The following is a 10,067-nucleotide window of genomic DNA, read 5'->3' as shown; positions in this document are numbered from 1 at the left end:
GTTGGGCCGCATTCACAGCCATCCTGAGCAGCATGTGGCCCATGGGTTGCAGGTTGGACACCCCTGTAAGGCCTGCATCTGGTTGGATGGGACGTCCCCATTTAGGATTCTCTTCTGCTTTATTTAGTCTATTGACTGAAATATAATCTCATCTGAAAAACACCTTCACAACAACATCTAGTCGAGGTTTGACCAAATATTTGGGTAGCATGGTATAGCCAGGTTGACACTTTAAAATAAACTATCACAGACTGCATGAATGTGTGCCTGGGTACGCATATGAAGGTTGAGGTGAGAATTTGAGAGGAAGACACACAGGGGAAGGACATCTTGTGTAAAGTGAACCTTGTGAACAAAGGAACAGAGGTGGGGCAATCTGAGTGTGTTTAGAGTAGAGCAATGCAGCAGAGGAGCAAAAAGTGCTAGGATGTTGCTGGGGATCCCAGCAGGGGTCAAGAGGGGTCGGGAATGGTGGGGGACAGGAGAAAATGTAATTGGAAAGCTCTATGGGAGCGCCATCAGGAATCACCCTGAATGCAATGGAAGGTTTTTGAACAAAGAAGTGGCACAATAAGATTGTTTTAAGAAGAAAGCTTGCCCTGGCTGGTGTAGCTCAGTGGATTGAGCATGGGCCTGTGAAGCAAAGGGTCACTGGTTCGATTCCCAGTCGGGGCCCGAGCCTGGGTTGCAGGCCAGCTCCCCAGTGGGGGACGCATGAGAAGCAGCCACACATTGATGTTTCTCTCCCACTCTTTCTCCTTCCCTTCCCCTCTCTCTAAAAGTAAATAAATAAAATATTTTTAAAAGAAGAGAAAAGAAAACTCACCCTTGCTGATGTGCTTCAGTGGGTTGGGCCCTGGACACCAGAGGAGGTGAAGAAGCACAAGAAGGCAGTGCTCTCCTGCCTGAGTGAAGACAAGAAGAACATCAGCATGGAGGAGGGCGAGCAGATCCTGGTAGGTGATGTGGGCCAGAGGGTAGATGATCCCTATACCACCTTTGTCAAGATACTGGCAGACAAAGACTGCCACTATGCCCTCTACGACGCAACCTATGAGACCAAGGAGAGCAAGGAGGAGGACCTGGGTGTTTATCTTCTGGGCCTCTGAGTCTGCACTCCTTACAAGCAAACTGATCTATGCCATCAGGAAGAAGCTGTTAGGGACCAAGCATGAATTACAAGCAAACCGCTACGAGGTTAAGGACCACTGCACTCTGGCAAAGAACCTGGAGGGCCAGCCTTTCTGAGACTCCTCCAGCCTCCCGCCTGGAGCATTTGGCAGCCGGAGGCCTGCCTGTGGGGGTTGCAGGCTGCCTGCTTCCTGCCAGACCGCAGGGGCTGAGGGAATCCCAGCAGGGGGAGGGCAATCGCTTTACCCAGTTGCCAAACGCCTCCCAATCACTGGACCTTCCTCCTCCCTTCACCCCTGATGGTTCTGGCCTTCCCCAACCACTTTTGATCTTCTGATTCCTCTAGGCTTGAAGCAGACCAAGTCCCCTCCAGGCACCCCAATTTGGGAGGGGCCTGTATTTTTTAACGACACCCCAACTCCCCACCTGTTCCTCTGCTTCCCCTCTGCTGCCAATTTCTAACCGCAACACTGACTCTGAGCTTGTCTGCTTAGTTCTGTGTAAAAATGGAATGTTGTGGAGATGACCCCTCCCCATGCCACCTGGTCATGGTCACTTGTGAAAGCGGGACCAGTAAGGGAACTTCAATTAAAACATTAAAACACACACACACACACTAAAAAGTCTCACTTTAAAAAATGCAGCAATCACCAAGAATAAAAATGTAAGCGTATGTGCCAGTGGAAAATCCTTTTCCTGAAAGTTATAAAATGTTTTCATCAATTTGCTGATCTAAAGAATGCCGATTGCTTACTTTTAGTTGTCACAAAACACTGAAAATTCTAAGTACGTTGGGAAAAAGATATAGTTTTGTTAATAAAAGGTGTAAATTATGGAATTGAAAGAGGTTTGGTTATTTCTTGGTGAGTTGAAAGGGCAAACTAGCCTTGGCTAGTGTGACTCAATCAATGGCTTGAATGCCGGCCTGCAGATTCAGAAGTTGCTGGTTGATTCCCAATTGAGGCACATGCCTGGGTTGAGGGCCAGGCCCCCAACTGGGGGAGTGTGAGAGGCAACCTGCTGATGTGTCTCTCTCTCCCTCCTTTCCCCTTTCTCTAAAAATAAATAAAATATTTTTTTAAAAGGGGGCAAACTAAGGGGGACTAGGAAAGTTACAGAGGGTCTGTGTAAGTCAAAAGGGTTCCTCTAAGTCAAAGAGGGTCTATGCTAATTAAAGGATTATGTAGAGAGAAGGAGCAAAAAGAGAAGGAATTGAGGAAGTGGAAAAAAAGGTGACAAAGGATAAGGGAAAGAGATATACATATTACATACACATTACAGGAAGAAAGGACATTTGGGGTAGGAAACTCAAGAAGGCAAATGGAAATGGGAGAAAAAGAAAGGAAAAGAAAGGCACATAGATAGATGGCAAAGCAAAGTGATAATTTTAATGACAAATGAAAAAGCCAAAGGCTCCCTTTGATTTTCCAAAACCAATGGCTATTTCCCAACAGAAACCCCAGGTACAATTACACAGTGAGGAACAAATTAATTGATTTCTGATATACTTTCATTTGTAATTTAATTGTTATCTTAAAATGTCGTTACAAATAAGCAAATTTCATTGTTAATTGCCTAGTAATAAGATCTACATTATTTTAAGTATTTTTTTGTCATTTAGAGACAGTCATTATTTTACTCTGATGCATTTGCAAAAATGTTACATCTCCTGACTTATTCTAAAGTATGAGTTTCGAAGAATAAATTTTCAGGTTATACCTTTCAAATAGATGGGAATTTGTGAGGCTCTAGGGAATGACTGAATATATAGAGATACTGGTGGAGAATGGGGACAAACAGGAATTGACTATGGGGCTGAATGAACTGAAAATAATTATTGTTCTTGTGACTTCATTAAAAATATTGCTGATTTTTAAAAACTTGTTTGTTTTCTTAGAGCAATTTGGTAAATTGTAACAATATTGAAGCATTTATATTGTTCTCCCTACTTTATCCCTCCAGAATTTGAAGCTCTTAAGGAGTGAATATTATTATTTTCATGGCAATATGTTTATTTGCATGGATCCAATATGGAATCTGATTTCTTCCAGTTTCCAATTGTGGGTTTATTCACCAAGACTTTCACTGGAATATCACGTCTGAAGGAGACATGCTTAGACTCTGGATGTCAGCAAAAAGCTTTAACAAATGAAGATTGAATTTGGAGCCGATAAAAGCTCCTTGGAGAAATAGCCTGATACCTTGCTTATTCAAATGGTTTACGACAGTCTTTCCAGGTAAGGAGTAAAGGTTGCTTTCCTGGGAGTTGACAAGGAAAGAACTTCAAGACATTTTGGTGACCTCTAGAACTTGAGTTTACCCAGACTCATAGATACTGCAGGTAAAGCATGATGGCAAATATCATGCCTGGCTTTATTTTTTTTTTTTTTTGCCCTGAGAGGCTAATTAAAGCTCAATCTAAAAATTCCTTGTAACATTCCACCAAAGTATATTTAGGAAAGCCCATATGATTAATTGCTATTCTTGTTGTGTCCATGCAAATAATCAGGCCAAATTAAAACTGAACTTAATGCTGTAAATAAATTAGTCTTGATTTGGCTCTTTGATAAGAATGAGGGTGACTTTTAGGAGAAAAATTTTGTTTCAATAAAATATATAACACAGTTATGGAAATAGACTCTAGTTTAGCTCATTGTCTGTAATGTTTTATTCTTCACTTATAAACTAGACTGGATCTTGAATTTTTCTGATTTTCTAAAACATTGCTTCTACAACCATCTAACTTCCATAGAAATGGAAGAAAAATTGACAGTGGGGATTTTTAACAGTAGGAAATTGTAACGGTGGGAAATTGGAGCACACCCCACCATTCTGACTCTGACTAATATTGACTCTGACTAATATGTATCTTGTACATGAACAGCGTGTTCGTGTAAGAATCCTAGGAACTAACTTCAAAAGATACAGGCATCTGACCTTCAGGCATTCCAGCTCCAGGGGATTTGCTGACCTTCCACGGTGGCGCCAGGATGACCTGAAGCTGAGACGACGTGAAGCCAGCATGACTAAACCAGGATGACACACAGGGTACCAGCACCATCGTTATCAGCATGAACTGTGCTGGTCTGCTCACAGAGAACATTTCAACTCTTCCCTTGATCTTTTTGTTCTGTTCTCCTCTCCCTTCTTATAAAAAACCCCACCTCCACTGAGAGGGGGAGATGGGCTTTGAGACAGTAGTGCCCCATCTTTCTGGTGGCTGGCACCTGAGAATAAGCCACTTTCCTTTACATCAGCACCTGCCTATCGAGTATTGGCTTTCCTTGCGGCAGGCAGCCAGACCTGCTTTTGGTTACAGTTTTACTTTTATCTTGGGTCTGTTTGGTTTTTAATGTTTTGTGGGGGGGTTTGTTTTTTGTTCCCCTGACTTCATCTGTCCTTGGGTTTGGCTGGCACAAATGACATTTATTGGGTGTTTGTTTTCTGTTTTCCCAGACCAGAGAGATTTAAGCTATGTATTCTCTGGTTAGGGAGGAGAGGTATAAACCATTTGCTCTTCGGTGTCCTTGGTTGAGGAAGATAAGGTCTTGTGATTCACTAGCGGGCTGTAAATTGTCCAAATTTTTTGGCGGTGTTTAATTTTCTTCTCTTAGTTTCCTCATTCCACTTGCCCAGGTATTTTCCCAGCTTCTTACTATCCTATCACAATAACATTAGGATGGTCAACACAAAGGGAGAATTTGCAGAAGGTCCAGGGTTCTACCGAAATACACAATTTTGTATTTGTCACTAGACACCCAGGGGTTAGACAGTAGGATTCTGATTCCAATTACAGTGTGTGTTTTTTCCCACACCACCAAGCAATTCTCTGACACCAGCTAGATGTTCTACCATTTAAACCAATTCTCACACTACCTGGTGATCGCATTGATTCCACAGGTTAAGTGCTCAGTCCCATAAGAGTATTCCCATCCCCCACTTCAGATACCGGCAGCAAATCCAGATTATCACCTGTGCTTCTGACCAATTAGCTGTAGATTGGAGGTTCCAAAGATCCCTACCTTTGGTTACATTAATTTGTTAGAGAAGCTCACAGAACTCAGAAAAACATTTACTTACTAGATCACTGGTTTATATTATAAAAGGATAAAACTTGGAAATAGCTAGATGGAAGAAATGCGTAGGGCAAGGTGTGGGGAAAGGGCACGAGCTTCCATGCCCTCTCTAGGAGCACCAGTTTTGGGGGTTTTATGGAGGCTTCATTACATAGGCTTGATTAACTCACTGCCCACTGATGACTGAAATCAATCTCCAGCCCCTCTTCCCTCCCTCCCCAGAGGTGGGGGTGGAGTGGTACTGAAAGTTGCAACTCTAATCACACAGTTGGCTCCACTGGCAACCAGCCCCCATCCTGAAGTACCCTGCAAAAGTCACTCATTAACACAACAAAAGACCGTTACCATTTTCTTCACAGGAAATGCCAAGGGTTTTAGGAGTTCTGTGTCCGGAACTCGTGGAAGACCAAATATATATATTTCTTATTATGTATCACAAAATCACAGACAGTTATAGCAGATGTCTTTAAAAAATTAAAATTGAAAAAAAATTAACATTGAAACGTTGAAAAGCTTTGGCAGCTCGGGCCCAGCATGCAAAGGAATGTGGGGTGGGAGTGGGGTGGTGCAAAAAAGAAAAAGAAAAGAAACATTGAAAAGGTTTAAAAACTTAAAAAATGATTAAACCTAATAAGCCTTTGTAGTACAATGACATCAATGATCACTAAGTAGGAAGGTGTTGGGGAAAGAGGGAATTAGTTTGACAAGGCACAGAGTATGTAATTCTAACACAGGACTGTACTTAGGTCTATCAGCGAGCTTATAGCCAAGCTTCATGTTCTACATCACCTGAGAGACAAACTGCTAAAAGTGTGCCTGTTACCTAAAACGCAGCATGGAATCTTGAGGGTATGTGGACCCCCTTTGCTGTACTTCCAAGACTCCTTTCTTCTCTCCCAAGGCAAGGCAGCCTTCCTGCCCACTCCCCCTCCCCACCCCTACCCAGACCGCAACCCAAGGCTTCCCTATTGTTTATTCCTTGTTCTATGCACCCATTTTGCATGAATGAAGGCAGAAATGTACTGGATTTTTCTGTTTGAAAATATTTTCAAGTACTGTTAGTGGTAGAGAGAATGCCCTCTGATATTATTTTGATTTTCGTCTTGCCATTGTGTGTGGGAGGAAAGTAGATTCCAAGCCAGATCTGCTATTTAGGAGTATAATAATTGCCTGAAACATTCCTGATTTGTATATCCGAGTTCTCACCCTTGGTTAATAAGGGTGTACAGCAATATCCTAGAGTCTAAGACTCCTTTTTTCTCTTTAGAACTTTTATCAGCCGTCATAGCAATAGTCTCCTAATTACTCTAAATTACTTAGCATTGGTAGGGAATTGGCTGTATCTGAAGCCCCAAACAAACAAACAAAAACCCCAAAAGGCTATTACACTTTCAAACATGAAAGGAGACACAATAGGCAACTGCTTTTACTTCCACACCTATAATTAACCTCTGATTACAGGGAGTTCCGCCCTTCTTGAACTTTATTCCCCATCCACCCTAAATAAGGGAAGTGTGGATTAGTTGGACTCAGGAGGCCTTCCCACTGGGCCTTGCAGAGAAACCTGCTGACTATCATGAAGCTCACAAAAGGCTCTGAGGTTTCTATCTCTTGGAATGCCTTTTACTACTGCTTTTCTTTTAGCTGCAAAATCATTTCATTTTTCTGCATGGTTTTAGGTTACTCAGGCACACTATTTATTTGTACCACAATAATGTGATTTCAATCTATCTCAGTCTCAGACAGTGGTGATGAAATTTGCTTAAAGTCACCTCTGGAAGCAAAATAATAGATCTAGACCCCTTAACATGCCTACATCACAGCTTGCAGAAGGTGGGCATTTGCATTATTCACCCGTCATTAAACATCTGTTGGGGATCTTTTGCCACACCTTGCACCATCCCGGGGTATAAACTTCCTCTCCTCTCTGGGCTCATACACAACTGCAGTATAACATGGTATTACGGTGGAGACTTAAACGGTGGGTGCTGTGGGAGCCCAGTGCCAGAGCAACCTACTCTGCTGGGGGAGTTGAGATGATGGGGAGAGAAGTGGATATGTACATGTATCCACCGTGTATTAAGCTCTCACTCAAAGCACTTTCATGAATGAGCCCTTAAATCCCAATCACCTTTTGAGGCAAAAACTGTTTTAATTCTCACTGTATAGACAAGAAAACAGGCATTGAGATGTCAAGTAAGTTGCTCCCAGTCACACAGGAATCTGAACCGCCAGGTCAAGGATCTGCCGTTTCCAGGCTCTTGCCCGATTAGCTTGCCTTCAGAGATGGGGAATGGGGTGGGGGTGAGGATGGTGCAAATAGTACACAGTTATTTGCTTCAGTATGGGTGCTCAATTTAACAATGCCTGGAAATGTAAGAAGGCGAGCACGCTAAAAGATTTTCACATTTCAACTTTTCCTAACACTTTTTAGGTCACTTCAAATAAAATTTCCAAATGACTGCCTGGAGAAGATGCAAATGAATGCTTAGTGGAAAAGTCGTTTGGAGTGAAAATTAGTTTATTTGGCTACCTCAAGTGTGCACATTCTTTTTCAGAGTGAATGTGTTTGAAGTCAAACCTTCCTGTGTTTCCCCCCCCCCCCCGCTTCCTTTCTAACTTAATATTCCAATTATAATATACTAATTAACAAAACACCCTTATTTCTATAAGCAGGGGTTAGGTAAAAATAGGAAAGTGCTGTGCAATTTAATTCTTTTAGGTACTCCCATGGCAGTACCCTCTACACGGGCTCTACTAAAAAAATAAAATAAAGCCCAGAACCAGGGTAACTCAGTGCACCCCATTGTTGCTATGTGCTGTTTGAACTGTCAGAACAGCCTTTGAACCTGTTTACCCTGGTCTATGTGAAAAGGAAACTGAAGCAAAACCAAACAAAAATATCTCACCAACATTCCCTGAGAACCCATGAATCTCAGTTGAAAGGGACCTGAATGATCTTTAAACCTCATGGTTCTCAAAGAGGTACTGTGGTAATCTGTGTATTACTTTTGGTTGTCACAATAACTGGCAAGGGCTACTGGCATTTAGTAGGCAGGGGCCAGGCATACTAGATAGTCTACAATGCTGGACACTCACTCAAAAACTAGTTCCTCAGAACTAAGACTATTTTACATATACACACAAAGGATTTTTGCCCACTTTTGATACACACTGACTTCTCCGGGAATGTAACTACTGTATTAACTGAAGGAAGATTGTTTCAAACATTACCAAGAGTTCACCATTTTTGGAAGATAGTCACCAACAGCAACACTGCTTGCTCATGGTACTTGAGTTGTGAAAACACACTTTTTCAGTTTGCATTTATAACTGCACTGGACAGGTGACTATCAACAGTTGTTGCGTGGCAACATTCACAAATTAAAATATATTTTTTAATAACCATTATGCTTTTATTCTACAGTTAGGTCATGTTTTTTTTTTAAAATTGTGTGTTGTTAGGTTTAGGTCTTATTATCTGTGATTTGTTATTTCAGTATGATTATATAGGGTATTACAAAATACTGTTATAAAAAGGAGTTGGGTCTTAACAGGGTTACTTAGTCCAGCCGAGTCCTTTTATAAATGAGGAAATTGAGACCCAAACCAGTTAAGCAACTTGCCCCAGTCACCAAGTGTTATCTCCCTGTTTTTAAAAACTCTATTTGAGTTGACAGACACAGAGAGAAACATCGCTCTGTTGTTCCACCTATTCATAGGAACAACACACAGTGAGAATCCTTAGCTGTTCATCAGTTGATTCTCGCATGTGCCCTGAGGGGATTGAACCCACAACCTTCGCATATCCAGAAGATGCTCTAACCAACTGAGCTACCTTCCCTGGGGCTATCTTCCTATTTCTTTAGAATTATTTAAATTTTAAAAATCGGAAAGGGATAGTGGTATGTGGGAAATTACGTGATGACAACAAGCTATCTTAATTCTGGCAGCAGAAGGCACTTTGGGGGATGGTGGAGAACCCTGCATATATTATTTGTCAGAAGAGAAGGGTTTGTAAGAACCACATCTGTGCGGCTACTCGCTTCAAGTTAACACATTTTCTTCTATATGAAGGCCTGCGCATGAAAGCTGGAACTAGGGATAACGTGCTAGGAAGGGGCCACAAGGAGCTCCTCCGACGGCAGAAACGCAGTTCTTCCCATTCCGCACCCACCGCAGTTACCCCAACCCCAGGCCGATAATGCTGTAACACTTCCTTCGCCAAGTCCAGATTGCGCTACGCGCAAAACACCGCCGACCCCCAGAGGAAACGTTCTCGAACTTTAGGGTCCCTTGGCTTTGGGGGGAGGCAACACCGCGCAGGTCACAGACCTTAGACCAATGTGTCCCTCGGGAGGAAAATGGGGGCCTAGTGCAGTACTTGCACCTGCGCAGGGCAGGGGTCCCGGGAGGGTGCGCAACCACCCTCTCAAGTTCAGCGCGTGATTGTTTTATTGTTTCCTAACCGCGGGAGGCGGGCGCGCGCGCGCAAGAGCGCGCTCGAGTCTGGGGGTGACACAGAGGGGTCTGTGGTGTTTCAAGGCAGCGTCCCCGCTGCCTAGGCAACCGCCAAGGAAAGCGTGGGCTAGCAGTGCTCGCTGCCAACTCCCCTCCACTCCCCCTCCACTCCTAACCAGGTCACTCTCCCGCTCTCCTTCCTCCTTCCCCTCTCTGCCCACTGCTCTCCCCGTTTTCCCCTTCTGCCCCCTGCATTCCGAGCACTCTATTTCAGCCAGTTTACTGCTGCACAAAATGGCCACCGCGTCCGGCCAAAGCGGTCACGTGACTCGGCTTCGCGCCTCCTTTTGCCAAACTCGGATTTCGGGGAGCCTGCCCCCGGAAGACCTAAGGCTGATT

At 43.3% G+C, this 10,067-nt stretch overlaps 1 pseudogene; it reads left to right on the top strand.

The window, feature by feature from the left end:
• Window positions 1-279: 279 nt before the first annotated feature.
• On the top strand, window positions 280-1,248 carry LOC118994507 (cofilin-1-like; annotated as a pseudogene).
• The last annotated feature ends 8,819 nt before the right edge of the window (window positions 1,249-10,067 follow it).

This window comes from Sturnira hondurensis, unplaced genomic scaffold (genome assembly GCF_014824575.4).
Source record: "Sturnira hondurensis isolate 20B ecotype Veracruz unplaced genomic scaffold, ASM1482457v3 Scaffold0009449, whole genome shotgun sequence".
Classification (NCBI taxonomy): domain Eukaryota; kingdom Metazoa; phylum Chordata; class Mammalia; order Chiroptera; family Phyllostomidae; genus Sturnira; species Sturnira hondurensis.
Note: the sequence above shows the minus strand (reverse complement) of the source record. Positions and strands in the feature narration are given on the sequence as shown.